The sequence below is a fragment of the Passer domesticus genome, chromosome 10 (assembly GCF_036417665.1).
Source record: "Passer domesticus isolate bPasDom1 chromosome 10, bPasDom1.hap1, whole genome shotgun sequence".
NCBI classification, from domain to species: Eukaryota; Metazoa; Chordata; class Aves; order Passeriformes; family Passeridae; genus Passer; species Passer domesticus.
Window position 1 is genome coordinate 32,219,738 of NC_087483.1, and position 16,424 is coordinate 32,236,161.

The 16,424-nt window shown below is 47.3% G+C and overlaps 1 protein-coding gene and 1 long non-coding RNA gene across 21 annotated transcripts in view; one reads left to right on the forward strand and one right to left on the reverse strand.

Moving 5' to 3' along the window:
- LOC135309103 (uncharacterized) overlaps positions 1–15,884 on the reverse strand; it is a 58,228-nt gene extending 42,344 nt beyond the window's left edge. For 14 of the 20 annotated variants that reach the window (XR_010369426.1, XR_010369430.1, XR_010369427.1 and 11 more), the window contains exon 1: positions 15,216–15,327. The gene's annotated coding sequence lies outside the window, so the exon portion shown is untranslated. Of the gene's footprint in view, positions 1–15,215; positions 15,355–15,735 lie in introns of those variants that run through there. The other 6 variants (XR_010369433.1, XR_010369415.1, XR_010369429.1 and 3 more) reach the window with 5 other exon arrangements.
- Positions 15,851–16,424, forward strand: LOC135309109 (uncharacterized). Its single transcript, XR_010369435.1, has 2 exons — positions 15,851–15,962; positions 16,049–16,424. It is a non-coding gene; the product is annotated as an uncharacterized LOC135309109 (long non-coding RNA).

Genomic DNA, 16,424 nt, shown 5'->3' on the forward strand with positions numbered 1-16,424 from the left:
TAACTCCAAAAATTAAGTGAGGGTGTGGTGATTAGGGAGAATGGCTTAGGCATGGAAAACAGCCCTACGTCTGTGTGAGGCAGACTTAAAGAGCCAGCAGGTGCAATGGTTGCAGGATCTGCAAACATCCTTCCCACTTCTTAAAACACAGATATATGGCTATTGCTGTTTAATACACTGTGAGGAGCCACCCTCATACTTCTCACAATTAGGTGCTATGCTTTTATGGTCCATTCCGAAAAAGCAAATCAATAAATCTCTCATAACTGTGACCTTCCTTTAGCAAGGTCTGTCTTTCATCTATCAATCAAACAGAGCTTTGGTGCCAGCTCTGTGGATAAACTGCTTTGCTTGAATGCCTCACCAGAAGCACATTCATGAGAGGATGCACCACAGAGATGCTGCAGGTTAGATACTCATGGCCTAATCCATGCACTGAACTTATCACCAGGACGGTAAACAATTCATTCTCAGCATTGCTCGTGTCCAGCCTCTCTCCTCCACAGCAGTTCATCTTCCCTCTCCTAAAATACATGATAACAAAGCACCTATGGAGCTTTCTGCCTTCCTTGCATGTGCTGTAAAGTGCAGCTATCTAATCATGTCCTCATGGCAATGTAAGTTCTCTGAATACAGAAGAGTTGGAGCTGGATGCAGCCACAGTAGAAATGGGTTTGGGCTGAATGCTCTGCTCCCCTCCACTAAAAACTGCATGGCTCGTGTACAGGAGGGACAAGCACCGTAAGTGCTAAATCCTCTACAAGACCTGGGCTGGAGAAATACCCTACCCTGGGTGACCTGCAGTTTACAGTTTCCCCATTTCTTCCTTTCTCACCTCTTTATGCAGTGCAGCACAATGTAATAATAATAAATTCTACAGAGGATGAAGAGCACCTTTTTGCCTTTGACTCCATTATGAAATTGGTTCCTATGTGGCCAGGAGAGAAGCAAAAAACAGAATGAGCAATTTTGAGGTTGATAATGAACTGAGAGAAGTGTGTTCCTGTCTATTCAAGAGATGTACAGAAAGTGTAACAAGCACTTCAGTGTCAGGAAGCATTTTCTGTTGTTGAGTTTGTGCAGAAGCTCAGGGAAAAACATTTTACAGCAGCCACCAGCTCAGCTCAGTGTTGGCTGTGGGAACTATTGCTCTGTGAAGAAGTTTATCAGCAGCCTGCATGGGATGTCTGCAATGTAGGAGAGGTGCTGCTTGTGTTTACATTAATAGCTGTGTATGCATTAGTAGTTGTGTGGGGCAATAAGTGCATGTGTTCCATTGATGGCTGATCCACAGAGGTGCTTCCTAAATGGGATTGGTTCATAATCATCACAGTGTGCCTGCTTTGGAGAAATATCAGAGATGTAGGAACAATGCCCCGAGAGTGAGTCTGTGTGAAAGATGGGAAGTGCCTCTCAGCTGCTGTGGTGCCCAGGCCATCTGCCTGAAGGGTGACACTCTGCTCTGGGGGTCAGCATGTAGCAGCTGAGTCTGTATCTGTAGCTGCAAAGCCACCTTCCCTGTGCAAAGACAGAGCTTTGTGATCTCCTGAGAGATGGGGGAGTTCTGTTGTCTCTTCTGCTCCCTGTAGACCCATCCCAAGTTAGCACTGTCTGCTGCTAATTCCTTGCTTATTATCAAGGCCCTCAGGTATGTAAACCTGGACCAAATGAAAAAGGCCTCAAGAAATAACAGGCTTACCTCATCATATCCCAGCTGGCAGCACTGCTGAGGACATGGTGGAAAACTTGATTTATTAAAATTGATGAAGGAACTGGCTAGTCTTGAATAATTCATTACATATCAGCTGCTGCTGAGGTAATAGGAGCTCAGCAAGATCCTCTTTAGCACTGCACAGTGCCTAAAATCTTTAAATAAGATGAAGTCAAAGACTGGCTAGTTAAAGATTGAAGGGCTTTCTCCATGTGAAGTGAGAGGCCCTGGCTCCTGATGCTGAGGTCATCCAGCTGCGAAAATCACCCACGTCTCTCAAATGGAAGCCAGCCTGCTAATGTCACTGATATTTGCCAGGGCATGAAACATTCTGCCTCAGCCATCAACTTCTGCAGAATATAATAGCTTCATTTTTCACAATTCCTACTGGAATCAGGTTTAGTTTTCAATATCCACCACAAGCTAGAGATGTCTGAGGGTGTTGGCTTGCTTTTCTGATCATTATGCTTGAAAATAAATCAGCCTGGTACACTAAGAAGTAGGCATTACTATTTGAGTACACAACTCTTGAGGTGCAATCTCTGCTGCTGCTCAGGGCTTTTGTCAGCACCAGCAGAATCAAATTACCCACAGCCTGGGCAGTGGCTGGGATGGGTTTTGGAAGCATGTCAGAAGCTCTGGAACAGAATCCTGCTAACTTCATCTGGTCCCACTTGATGAACCAAGAGCTCTTTTTAACTCCACTGATGTCAGTGGTAAAACCTTTGATAAACACGTAAAGCAGCAACAAAATAAGGCACTGTAATAAGATGGCTGATACTCCTCTTCCTGTATATCCTCCTGCAGAGGTCAGAGGAATTGTATTTAATAAACAAAGAGGAAAAACCAATTGCTGGAATGAACACATTCCTGCTTCCCTGCTGCTGGTACAGGGTCTCCACTATCCACAGTTATAGACTCTCCCTGAAATCCATCACTTTCTCTCTTTCCAGCTGGTGATGATGGAAACTGGCCCCACATCCAGTACTATTCTCAGCTCCAGCTCTGGTTTGCATTGCCTTTCTTTGTCCTCCACCAAGCACCTAGAAATTTGTGAGGTGTTGATGGTACAGCACCGCTAGATCATTAAGACAGCTGGACACAAGACAGTTTTTGACTTAAGATCTCAATCAATGTAGAGATTGTGATGCCTTGTTGATTTCCTCACGCCAGATTTTACTTCCAGATGCCATTCCTGCTTCAGCCAGAGCAGATGATTTTAGCCAGTGTCTGAAGTATGTTGGTAAAGGTACTCTGATGTACCACTGGCATCATGAGACATTTGACATAGCACCAGAAGACTGTCGGTTTCCTCTCCTCTCCAAAAATACTGCTGCATCAATCACTTGTGAAAGTGTTTTAAAAATTGAAGCCAGCTCGCCCTTGCCTTGAAATGCAGGCAGCACTTTCCCTTCCTGCTGTCTGTTAATAGCCTTTCTGCAGGAGGTCACACAACACTGATTTACACTCCTGAGCTTTTTGTGGACATAGGTTAAGATCATCTGGAGAAGCCACAAACTGAAGTTGTGACTTCTCACCCTGAAGTGTGTGAATGAAGCAAATACACTTTCTCCCACAGCTGCAGAGTGGGAGATGCTGTGAACAAACTGTAACTTGGTAACATATGAGACTGATGTCTGCTCCCTGATCTCCTGAGACAAGACACTCCAATTCCTGTGTTTCAGCTCAATTACCTGTAAGAGGCCAAAATAAAACTACCTTCCAGCATCTGCAAAACTCTCCTGGCAGTCTCTGAGAACCAAGGAAAGTCAGGTAAGGTTTCCTAAAACTGAAGTATAATTACTTGAAATTAACTTAATTCTGATACCTGTGCTCAGGTGTAAGAGCTCCAAGCCACTGAGCACAAGCTGACATGCCCAGGGACACTGTGCCTTCCCCTCTGAAGTGGCAAGGACAGGACTATGGTTTCAGAAGACCAGTCCCATGACCCATACATGCCTCTCTTTACCCACCACCAGCATAACTCTCTGTGTGGTTCTGTCTTTGCAGCTGCTTTTACCTTTCATTGTTATTTTCTTCTCCTTTTCCTTATTTTTTGCCTTTTTATTTTTTTAAGAGTCATCTGTTCTCTTCTGGAAAGGGCACCTGACTGGGCACGATTGCCTTGGGAGCTGGTTTAGGAGGCACAGTGCCCCTGTGACCTGCCAGACAACAGCAGTTGCTATGTGGCTTCCTTTGCTTTATTCCTGCAGGAGACCAGCTGGTATTTATAGCATTTTCCTCTAAACAAGGCATCATCCCTGAGGTACACTCAGGTGAGAGTACTTCAGGGAATTCCCACTGGGAGGTGAGAGTAAAGGATTTTATTATTAAAAAAACCCCAAACCAAGAACAAAACCCACAAAATCACAAATCCTGGAGGAAATGCCATTTCCTTTCAATGTGAGGTAGGGACTGCAAGAGAAGTAGGGAAGCAAGAGTTTTACCAGTTCCAACACAATCTCATTTTTTTTTCAGGACGATAGTACAAGTAAATTTCAATGCAAATCCTTTGGGGAAGGGTGGAAGCTGAAGCCTGTCCAAACATACACCTGGTTTTAGCTGGGATAGAGTTCATTTCCCAGCCTAAACAGTGAAAAAAACTTAAGAGAAGGGCACAAAGCAACCTATTTCTTATTCTAGGCAGAAAGGAAGGCAAATGGTATAAATCAGGAGTAGGAAAACGTAGATGTTTTTCTTAAAGATTGTTTGTTGTGGTTTTTTTTGTTGTTGTTGTTTGGTTGGTTTTTTAACCTAAGAGATATAAAATAGATGAAATTGAGTTGGCTAGAATTTTGGGGACACTGGAGTGGCTGGGTTCACAAAACAGTTTGTAAATTGCCTGAAGAGACACATTTGATTCTCTGGGGTTCAAGTGAGGAAGTAAAAGGGCCTTTCTCCCAGTTCTGTCCTCAGTGGTGGTGTGCTGAAGGCACACTCAGTGCCACTGATGGCCCAGCTAAGTGTGAAACCTGGCTTTGTCTATACAGCAAAAAAGAAAAAGAAATGTTAAATGCTTTTTTATTTTCTCTAAGGATATGGTAGAACTCAGCCAAAATCCTGTATTTGTACTGCTCTGCCTAAGGCAGCATAAGAACCTTCTCTGGTGAATCACTAGGCCCCAAAGCTTTCACTGCTCCTAAATGAATGCCAGGTATCCTGGGGAGGTGCTGCCAGGTACAAGGACATAGTGACACTGCTGGGCTAATGCATGATGGGTGTCCAAGGCTGAGGGTCTGCAGGATTCTCCCCACACTCCCTAGGATGACGAGGTTTGGGATCTAATCCTCTGTATCTGACTTTCACTGTGCCCCAATTCACTTCAGTTTTTCTGCTTAATGCTATTTTCTGATCTTCTATAAAGCATTTTCCAAATATTTTGCCCAGTATCTTCCACGAAGCTGGTGAGAGACATTCCTCGATGTTCACGGGCCCACATGAGCAGGATGCTGGCAGGCAGGTGCACAGGGTATCTTTGGAGATCAAGGAAAACAGAAGACTGCTGCCACCATGCTTCTATGGACAAATTACACACAGAAACGTTTGGAAATGCATCTTCTGCAAGATGGAGATAAAGGGTGCAAGGGCAAACCCACTGAGATAAATTTGAGGCTTCCTTTGCAGCTACAACAGCCATGCTGACACACACTAGGTTAAGACCAGACTCAACTTTTTGATGTTAATTGCCTGGCTGCTTTAACTGGATATAAGCTTCTAAGTCCTGAAGTCAGCTGTGTGACACAACCAACTGATATTTACCTCTTCACTGCTTTATCTTGCCCAGTGCTGCAGGGTCAGTGCACATGTTCCTGTGCATTAGAATTGTCCACAGAACTGGTGGATTATTTTGCAAGAGAAGCAAGTAACATTTCACATCTGAAGGGACTGATCAGACATTAATCTCAGGCAAAGCTACTCTGGCTTAGGTTCAGTTTCTGCTCCAAGGAATGGCTCCAAGGCACTGATAACCATCATCAGCAACCAGACAATAATCACTGACCTGTTGAGCTACTCAGTGGCAGTGCAATGACTGCATCTGGACACCCAATGGGCTCTGATTGGTGATGTGACACTCAGCAATGCAGTCAGTGTCCCTCTGGACTTTCTGAGGGGCACAGAGGTCTCATGCTCTAAGTACACACAGAATACCACAAAGTAGTGGTTTGCACATGGCTGAGGATAAGGAAGCTTTTTAAGATGAGCTTTGGAACACCATGATTCCTGCTGCAGTCTGTGCCAATTGCCTGGCATGTGGAGGGATGCAGGACTGCTGAGTCCAACTTCTGTCTTTCTTCTTTGAATGTCTCCCATCCAAGATGATGTAGGATAGGAACACCATGGGGGACAGAAGACACCCCTACTGCTTCCAAGCACTGCACTGCCCTGTGAGCTGACTCAGTTAGGTGGAGCACCAGATCTGCAGCCAGGCCTAGAAAACCACCAGCAGCTGGGAGCAGCAGGTTGTGTGGTGCAGAGATAGCAGGTGGTTCCTGGCTGGGCTGGTCATGCACTTGCACCACTGCACTGGCACACCCAGCCTGGCTCCACTGAGCCTGTGGAGCAATTCCTGCTAATGAGACTGCAGATCCTCTTGCAGCCATCCCTGTTACAAGCAGCAAGACACTGTCTCAGCCTCCTGATCTCAACCTCTGTTAGAGTTTTGTATTAAGAGAACACAGGCTCAATTTCTCATCCACATTGTAACTTCAGTGACGTAAGAGTAGAGGAAAAAAGACATTAAATACTCTGCATCAAGGAGTGTTGGGTCTTTTTCCAAATAAAGTGGAGGAGGATCCCTCAGTAGGGTGTAGTCCCATATAAGCAGCTTTGCTATCAGGTTCCCTCACTGGGAGGAAGGCTATGAGGATAAGCACCTTCCCGCTGCCCCCCACACCCACAATTACCTTGTGGCTGTCAGCCACGCTCAGCAGGGACGTGGGCATGGGGACAGGAGGCTGGCCACTGCTAAAGGCTTCCTGGACATCTGTGTGCTTGAAGGAGCACTCCTGGAAGGCACCCCTACTGCAGCTCTCCTCTCCTTGCAGGACAGTTCCTGTCAGTGAGGACCATCCCTGCATGCAGGCCCAGGAATAGGCTCACCTGCACCAAATGACCACACATCTGTCCTCACAGTCAGTACATCCAACAGAAAGGCAGCTGGGAGACCCAGACTATTGCATACAGAGGAGCAGTACCACAGGCACTAGCCTCATTACCCTCATTTGCATGGATGTAAACAACCTGCTTGGAAGCAAGCAAGGATACTTGATTTTTGCTGCAGCCAGTGTGAGGAGGATACTGCATGGAGTACAGAGCTACCAGGAGATGCTATGATGAAATCAGCCCACCCCTCTTCAAGCCATTTACTGCAACACGAGGCAGCATGAATCAATAATATGTATCGAGCTGGGAAAGTTAATCTGCATCCAGAGCATCATAACAAATTAAAAGGAAATAAAATCAGTACAATTCCACTGGCTCTCATTACTATCGCAGTGGAGAGTAATTAAAATCTATGGGGCGAATTCAACGCTGTAGGAGCTCTCCTGAAGCCAAAGGCACTGTACAAGGGCATTGCTTTTTCCAGATGCTGTGTATTTCCAACAGCAGCAGGAATGGCAAAACGGGCAGAGTGGATAGGGTAGAGTAAGAGCCCAACCTCTTTAGGAGCCAGGCATTCTGCTGCTTGCTCTTCCTCATGTGGAGTCATGCTGCACACCTGCTGCTTTGGTGCTCGATGTGCTGACTTTCAAAAGCTCCAGGCATTAGTACGTGGGGCTCCCACTCAAGGACTTCCCAAGCCATTACACAGCTTCCATTCATCAGCTCTGGCTGTCGCCTCATCCTGCCTGCTCCCCTGCATTATCCTGCTGCCTTTGCACTCCTCTCTCCTCCCCACTCCTAAGCACAGCCACCCATGCCACAGGCTCTCTTAGGTGCTAAAGAAATGCCTTTTCCTGCCACAGAAGGAAAAGCTATCCTTTTCCTGCTATCCTGTTGCCTGATAAGACTCTCAACCCATCTTTCTGTGCTTTCCTATTAACTCCTTATTCTTTGACCCACACACATCCCTGATGAAGAAGCTGAAGGAGGACTACCACCTTCCCCAAAGCCACTTGCACCCCCATTACAGCTCTGCTCCAGTCCTGTGTTAATTATGAGCTGGAGCTGTGCTATAAGGCAGGAATTCAACCTAAGCAGCATCCACTGCCCAAACTTTGATACCTTGACTCTGTGAGGCTCTACTGCCCCACAGCCAAGGCACTGTCACGACTCAGTGGAGAACCTGATTCCCACTGGGTGGAAGGAGGTGTGTGAAGCACAGGAAGCACTGAACACAGCCTTGTATCCAACTACCCAGCACTGCAGCGTGGAGCAGCAGTGCAGCTGCCACACTGGCACCCAGAGAGGCAACTGATGGTGACAGCCAGTGGATGGGGCTGCACATGCAAAGTTTGGTTCACGGGGCTTAGGAGCTGGAAACTGCCATTGAAAGAGAGAGGCACTGGATGGAACAAATCAGTCTGGGGAAATCCTATAGAAGGCGTGTAGCAAAAGATTTCATCTCAGCATGCTTGTCCAGCTTTCACCTTTATGAACCTCTTATCTCCTGTCACCCCACCCTGTGAGTGGCTTCCACCTGCAGAAGCTATGCCAATGTCAGCAGGATGATGCAGCTACTAAATACCATGTGTGGCAAACACCAGTCTGCACACAGATACTGCTGCTAAGGACTCTTCCACATGGACATGTTTAACAATTATGGTAATCTACAGAGATAATCCAAAGTGATTGTAAATGCTGTTTTACAAATCAGTGTACTATGGTCCTGCAGCTGGAACCATGGACTAAGAGTTGTATTTCCAGATACACCATGATCTTGTTCATTGTCTGGAAAAGTGGAGGTCTCACTTGACCTGGCCTCACCTCAGTATGCCTTTCACAAGTTGAACTACTTCATGAACTACCACATATCCACATCTGTAAGCATGTTCAGATTCACCAATGAACAGCACAAAAGTCTCATTCTTAAAAGTCTTCAGCACCTTAAAAGTCACAGCCATATTATCACAGAATGTGCTTCAACATTGCACCAAAAACAGGTGCTCACATCTTGCAAAACAATCCAGCAAGGAAAGCAAACAGAAATCTGCCCCTTAATATGTACCTATCTAGTGGCCAACCTCCCTCATTTTTCTAACTTCCATCTGAAAATAGCACACCTCCTCTCCAGATATATAAATCTCATCTGCCTTTCCTATTACAACTTTGAGCTGATTTGTATGACATTTATATATTCTTCAAAGGGATTGCTCTTTAAGGAAGTGGTAGCTTGAAGTACAACTGGAGTTTTGATCTGAATATTACTTTGCTTAAAAGGGACTGTGCTCTGATGGTCTTTATAGGAGGTGAGATATAGTTAGAGGAATGGCTTCTAGGCAAAGAGGAAATATCCTGTACAGGCCAGGAGGAGTAGGGATCTTCTTCCTATGGAGGTCAAAACCATCCTAAATGAAAAAAATATCTAAGGTATGCACTAATGTATGCTGCACTGTTGTAAGCATGAACTGGATTGCTGATGTGGTAGTGGGCTGTGTTAGTGCCTGCAGCTGCTTCTGGCCGGGTTAGCTCTGTTTTATGGATTTACTTAATGCTACTGCTGTAATGAAGAATAGCCTCAGGAGTGTGCTGAGAGCCAGAATAAAAAGTGCTGCAGAGTTATTGCTCCACTGTCTGCATGTGACCAGAAATATCACAGCACTGTGTAGACAAGCAATGACTGTCTCCCTTGGGAACATGGCTCTGTGGTACCCAGGTAAGAACAGAACCCAGAATAAAGGGCAGAAGATCCTCACTGAGAGACAGGACTGGCTGTTGAGTTGGCAGACTTGGTTCCCAGAGCCAGGAATGAGACATCGACTCTTCCTGTTGGAAGGTACTCCGAAACTCCTATGGCAGATCAAACAAATAAGTTGTGCACCTTAATCTTAAAAAGCTGATCAGCTCAGAGGCTGCTTATCAGTACAAAGGAGTCCATGACCTACCCATTCCTCTTTCAAAAACAGATTTTCTTTCTTTTTTTCTCCAGTGACTTTGGCTGATGCTTGTTTTCAGTGACACTGAGCTTTTAGGGAAGCTGAAGTACTGTGTTGTGAAGTCTTCCCACTGCAGGTATGGCTTCTGCAATCACAAAGCACCAATTTCCAAAGCTGTATCTAGCCCTTAAATAGGAGGAGAAGTGCCACACTGGGGCTTACTGACAGGTTATATCTTGTGTTGTGGAAACGTGAGCCCTGACTGTCCACAGAGAACCGAGCTGTTGCAACAGCTGTGGTAAAAAATGGGGCACATCAGTGCAAAACAGTTAAGCACCGCAAACCAGGACTCCTGAGGGAGTGCTCTCATCTGCTTGTAACTGAGAGGTCTCAGTTCAGGCCTGAGGGGGTTTTTTTCAGGTTACACTACCACAGCACAGATTAGCAGTGAAACTCTATTGATCCTTTATGAGAAGCAGTTACCTCCCCCATTCTTACAAAGCATTTTCTTGGAAAGGCTCTTTCAAGACAGACCTCCTTTAGGAAGGGGTTGCTTCTGTCCACTCCTAGAAGCAGGCTGGAAGGATCAGCCACACCAGCACAAACAACAGCAGTACTTCAGCACAGAGCTGACTGATATCTCCAGGCACTGACACCCTGTTGGTCAAGGGGGCTCAGCTTCAATCTAGTACCAGCCATGGCTAGTGCTAATTCTGCTCCAGACAAACTGATCCACTGCTCTGTCTCTAGACCTCTCTGCAAGGTGTGTTTTTTGAGAAAGATGCTTGAGATGTAATGACCCTTAAGACAAGCAAGGACTTGAGTAGAGGGAATGGTAGGGAAGTTGTCTTTTCAACAAGCTAGGATGCCAGCAAATAAATCTAACACAACAGCTCCAACAGGCTGTGATACTAGAAATTAATGTGTGTCACTTCTGTGCTAGGTCTGAATGGAGCTGTCTCTGCTCAGTGTCTGAGGGTCTTTAATTCCCTTTTTCCTCAGGGAAGGACCTTGCATGAAAAGTTCAGCTGTGTGTACTCTGAGTCTTGTGAATCACTTGATTGTGGTCAAAGCCACTGTCATCTTTCAGTTGCTAACTGGCTTCCTAAACATGCCTACAGAAACAGTAGGATTGCTGTGTGGTAAACAAATTACTTTTGACAGGAGACTGCCAGCACTGCTCCCAGACGCCAGGGAAGCCACAAGATGGGCTGCACAGTGTCTGACTGGAGCAGCTCTAGCACTGCATCTACAGCTAGTGCAGTGTCAGGCTGCTTCTGCAAGCACTGACAAAGAACCAAGCCTGCAAACTCCCACCACCATCTGCTGAAGCTTCATATCCCAAAGGAAAAATGGATTTTTGCTTACACGTATCTTCAAGCATTTCAACAGCAGAAAAGGCAAGGGCGTAGACACTCTCTCTAGCTTAAAACACAAAGCCATGTTTTTTCTTTATAGAAAAGAAATTTACTACTGCTCCTTGACTTCCCATCTAGGACAGGGTTTCTTTCAAAAGCTTTAGAACCTTTAGTCTCTTTCTGGAGAGAAATCCTTAGGACAGGTACCACTGAGTTCCCAAACAAGTTATTTCTAGAATGTGAAAATAAACACAGCTTCCAAAAGGTCTGCAAAGGGCCTTGAGATGTTACATGGCAAAGTGAATATCAGCAGACAGTGGAGATTTTTTTCCCCTTGTGCTTCACCTTGAAGCAGCTGTTAGCAAAGCCAGAAAACTCCTCTGCCCCTTGGTGTATTTAATACAGCCTTGGCAAAGGGACTGCAGTCAGCTCATGAATATGAGAATTGCCTAATTCTCCAGCTATTCTTATTACCTCAGCCCGAGGATCCCAGCTTTTCATAACTAATTCCTGAAATCACAGACTTTCCACTGTCCTTTCTGTCCTTGAGCAGCAAATCACTCCTCCTCGTGTAACAGATGCTGGTGCCTGCTGTGGTGCCACCCCTTTTCCCAGGGCCCTTCCCTAGCAGGGACAGCACTGTGGACAAGGTTACAAGCGCACAGATCCCGGAGATACTCACCCTTTGTTGCTGTAATTTACAGGAGCATGTCTGGAAAATAACAAACACTGCACAGCCCTGTGTAGCCCTGTGCAGTGGCTCGGGCTGGCTGAACATTCTGAAGGCTGGGCAGGGGCTGGCAGCTGTAATGCAATCTGTCTCTGGCAGCAGAGCTCTCACCCTGTTCCTACAAGCTGACTCCCTCCATATACCACCTTGTCTGTGACTCCCACAAAGACTCAGGATTTGCAGTGCCTCCCCACTGTCACTTCATTTTGCTCTCATTGTCACATACATTTTCAGTCCACCTTCCCTTTCTGCGCCATGTACCTGTCTTTGTTAGTTTTCCTTATTTCACTGATCTTGCCAGCCCTGTCCAATCTCCCAAGACTCAGAGCTAAAGCTGTTCCTGTGCTGGAAGGTGATAATGGCTGCCAGGAACCAGCTGTGAGGGCCACTGCAAACTGAGAAACAGATGGAAGCTGAGACTGGGCTGATTATGCAGCAGGGACTGCAAAACTTGTGGAGATGTTGGGCAGAGGTGCCCATCTCTGGATGTACCCAGAGAGAAACGGGTACATCCTTTGAATGCTGGCAGGTGACATGGGAGCAGAAAACTCATCAAGCTGTGGACAGCTTTCCAATCCTAGCTGTGGAGCACTGCATGTGATGCCTCTTCATCTCACTGACACCCACGACTGCTGCTGCCAAGCTGTTCTGGACAAGAAGAATGCGCTCACTGCAGTGGCAGCTGAGGAAATCTCCAGGCTGGTTCCAAGGGCTACACTCCTGGGGGCACAGGCAGGTTAGATCTTTTGCTATAGGCCAAGAAGCAGCTACAGCAGCACAGGTTATACTGCAACAGGATCTTGGCAAGGTGGAAAAAACCTCTTAAGATCTTCCTGGTTTTTTTATGATAGAGGATTTTTTTTCCCCGAGAACTTGCCAAAAGGGTAACTGCATCAATGGAAAATAAAATCTCGGTTATGTCCTCTAGTAGTTTATTTCTTAGTTCCAAACTGGCCCATTCAAAAGCTGCAGAATGAATCACCTCCAAAGTCCATGGTTTTGTAATCAGAACCTCTCTTTCAATTAGTCATGTTATAGGGCTGTAAACACAATAATTCCATCAATACTATGGAACAGTCATGTTGCATCTGTATTAACATAAATGTGTGTTGATGTGCCACAGAGCTAATCTGATGTGACAATAATTGGCTGATGCCCAGCCATGGAGGCCCTGGAGCTATGCTTGCTGTCTCTCCTCTAAAAGAACTGTCCTCTGAAACACTGGAAAGGAAACCAACTGTGATGCTGTATCTTGCCTGCCATCAATCAGCAATGCTTCTTGCACCTGCATCACTGAGGTGTTTGAGGTTGGTGGTAACTGTTTAGCGGGGGAGCTGTATTTGAAGTGCAACTTGATCTCCCAAAAACTTAAATATTAAGAAATCAGGATTTCCAGACTATCTTGTTAGACTAAATCAGACTCAGCAAGTTTGCAATGGATAATAAACTCAGAAAATCCATAAAAGCATTCCTTTCTCTTTTCTCTGTGACTACTGGGAGCTGTGCATCATCACCTAGTCTGCAGTAGGCTTTTCTTACACAGATGAAGCTTAAGGAGCTTAAAACTTTATAAATGCTTTGGGGCTACCGTTGTTATCCTGTACAGTGCTCTACAGACAGAGGCAAGCCTTAAATCTAGACTGCAGCTGGGGTTCTCTGGTTAAAGGCCTTAAAGGAGATCAATATAAGCAGTGCCTAAGGATGTGAACCAGATCTCAAACACAGTCCATGTCCTGTATGAGCCATGAAAACAAGTGGACAGACTCAAAAACCAGGCTAGGATCAGGAGTCTTTGCAGTTGCAGGCACAATAGAAATCACTTATTTTGCTTTTGGCAATATACCCTTCAAAGAGCTTCAGTGAGGAGAGACCATGTCTCTTTTTGAGGGAGGCTACCAAAGAAACCACAGCAGACCCCAGGCTTTCTGTATCTGGCTCATCAGCTCTGTGTAAGCTTTGCTTTGCTGTCTGGATGCACAGAGCCTTGCCTAGTGCATCCTTGTTCACAATAGAGCTCTTGGGCTCTACCTCAGTACAAACCAAATAAGAGAGGCTTGTTTTACTCAGAAACCATTATTCTCAACAGTATGGCACTATTGGCAATATACAAGAGCAGTATCTCAAAATCCAGAGCATACGTGGCTGGCAGTGCCCAAACCATCTTATGGAGCAGCCAGTGAAATTAGGAGAAAATTTTTTAAAGTAAGGTGGGAAAAAGCACCCTAAATAGGGAATTTTGAATCTGTGCTTAGATTCTGGATTTGAATTAAATCTTTCTAGGTCTCTTATCTGCTTGCTCCTTCATCTGTAAAATGAGATCAATAAAATCCCCAGATTCACAGAAGTTCTCCCAGTCTTAATTGATATCTCTGAAGCATTTTGAGAACCATGAGTGAAAGAAACCACTACCAAGCCCTCAGGCCTCACTATAATACCAACAAACAAGCAGAATTGTTTACAATGTTTTTCAATGCCACAATGACTAGGAAATGAAGAAAGGCTAAAGTGTAGATGCACCCAGTGCTGCCTTGCTGCAGTGTAAATGTAAATGATAGGAGGAGATTTTAGAGATTTTCCTCCAGGGAATTCTGTTTTCAATAATGCAGTAAAACTTCTACCTCTCTGGATTCAAACAGATGCTCTTGCTAACACCTCAAGTATCAAAACCTATTATGAAATTGGGAGAATGCGTCTTGGAGCTGAAATCACATGGAAATTAATAAAGAAATGACTCACTGGGACCTCGCAGATTTAAAGAGCCAGGTGCTGCCCAGCCACCCCTTCCCAACGACTGAACTCAGCCTAGTACCGCACCATCACACGATATCCCACCTTGCACAGGACAGAAAGCCCGCAGGCATCCCCAAGGCTGTGTCCTGCCGACTGCAAAGCTCTCTGTCCCTGCGGGTGCAGTTTCAGCAGCCGAGAGCAGCGCACGGGCAGAGCGCTCCGGCCCGCGCTGCGCCAGCGGAGCCCCCGCCGCTGCCGAGGAGCGAGTGCGGGCTGCGGGCACATGCGGGACCCCGGCAGCGAGCAGGTGTCAGCAGGTGTGAAAGGGCTTGGGAAGCGCGTGTATCCCCCCGCTCCCGGTCTCCGCGCTGCCGGTAGGACCCGAGGGGCCGCGCTGGAGCCGGGGAAGGAGCCCCAGCGCACAGATAAATCATGGAGCGCTCCATGAGCGGTCCCGCAGCCCTCCCCGCCACGCAGCCATTTGCCTTTGTTGCAGCCCCGCGCCCGCAAGGTGCGGCGGGGCCGGGGCTCAGGATGAAGAAGGAGCTCGCTCCCCGCTCACTCTCCCCTCACAGCGGGGCGGTGGGGACACGTCCTACAGGACTGGATGCCGAAAGGGATCCACCCGCCCGCCGCCCGCACCTGCCTACCTGCGGAGCCCGCCTGGGACGCGTCGCCCGCCGCCTTTGTTGTGCATGCCCGCCCCGGCAGCGCCGAGCCGCGGCTCGGCTCCGGCCCGGCCCCTCGGCGCCCGCCGCTCGCAGGCCCGGCTTAGCCCGTCACCACGGCAACGGCGGGCGCGGCTCGGGCGAGGCACCGGCCCCAGCGCCCCGCCCCGAGCGGGCTGAGGGGACAGAGCGGGCGGTGCTGAGGGGACGGAGCGGGGATGAGGGGACAGAGCGGGCGGTGCTGAGGGGACGGAGCGGGGCTGAGGGGAGAGAGCGGGGCTGAGGGGACAGAGCGGGGCGGCCCCGCGGAGCCGGGAGCGGGCGGTGCTGAGGAGGCAGGGCAGGGGGTCCCCGCGGGGCTGGGAGGAGACAGCCCTGCAGCCTCGGCTTTAGGGCGCTCGTCTCTCGGCACCCGCCCTTCTCGCCAGCCCTGCGCCCCTCCTTCCCCAGAGTGCCAGGCAGCTCCGAGTGCTGCTTAGATTAGCCCTCGGCTTCCTCTTACGGTGCTTGGGATCCCTCATTTTCCATATCCGGTAGCTGTTCTTTAGACTGGCCACCTCGAGGGTCCCTATGTCCGGTCACAGATCGCGCGTTCTTTTGTCCTACAGCAAGCACGGCTCTGGTGACTCTCCTGACTATCTTCCTGCATCAGCCGCCACCGGCTCTACACGTGACGGGCAGTCTCTCTGGAAAGAGGGGAGCTGCTGTGAGAATAAAGCCAAGGCACGGGTAACGCCTCCGTTTATCCTTGCTCCTGGGCGAGGAACGAATTTTATCCTGCATTTACAACTATTTTAACTGACCATTCATTTTAGGGATAACCGTGAAAGCTTGAACCTCTTCCCTTTCAGGCAGTAAGGACTTGACAAATTAATAGTTATGTTGATTGTTTCTAGGATAAAATACCGCAGTTCACTGGCTCCATCATGTAATGCTAGATTGTGCTGGGTCTTGTTACCAGACTTACATGTGTGTGCATGTTCATCTCTTTCTGAACAGGCGGGTTCTGCACTGGTGAGACATGTTACAAGGAGGGTCCCTGATCAGAATTGCTCACATTGATGAATTTTGTTAAGTGATTCAGCCTAAGTAAAGGCATTGTTTCTGTTTGAAGACATTAATTAGAGAAGAACTAAATTCTGCAGAGAAAAGTTAATTGTGAAGAGAAATAAATGGTACAGCAACCCTGAA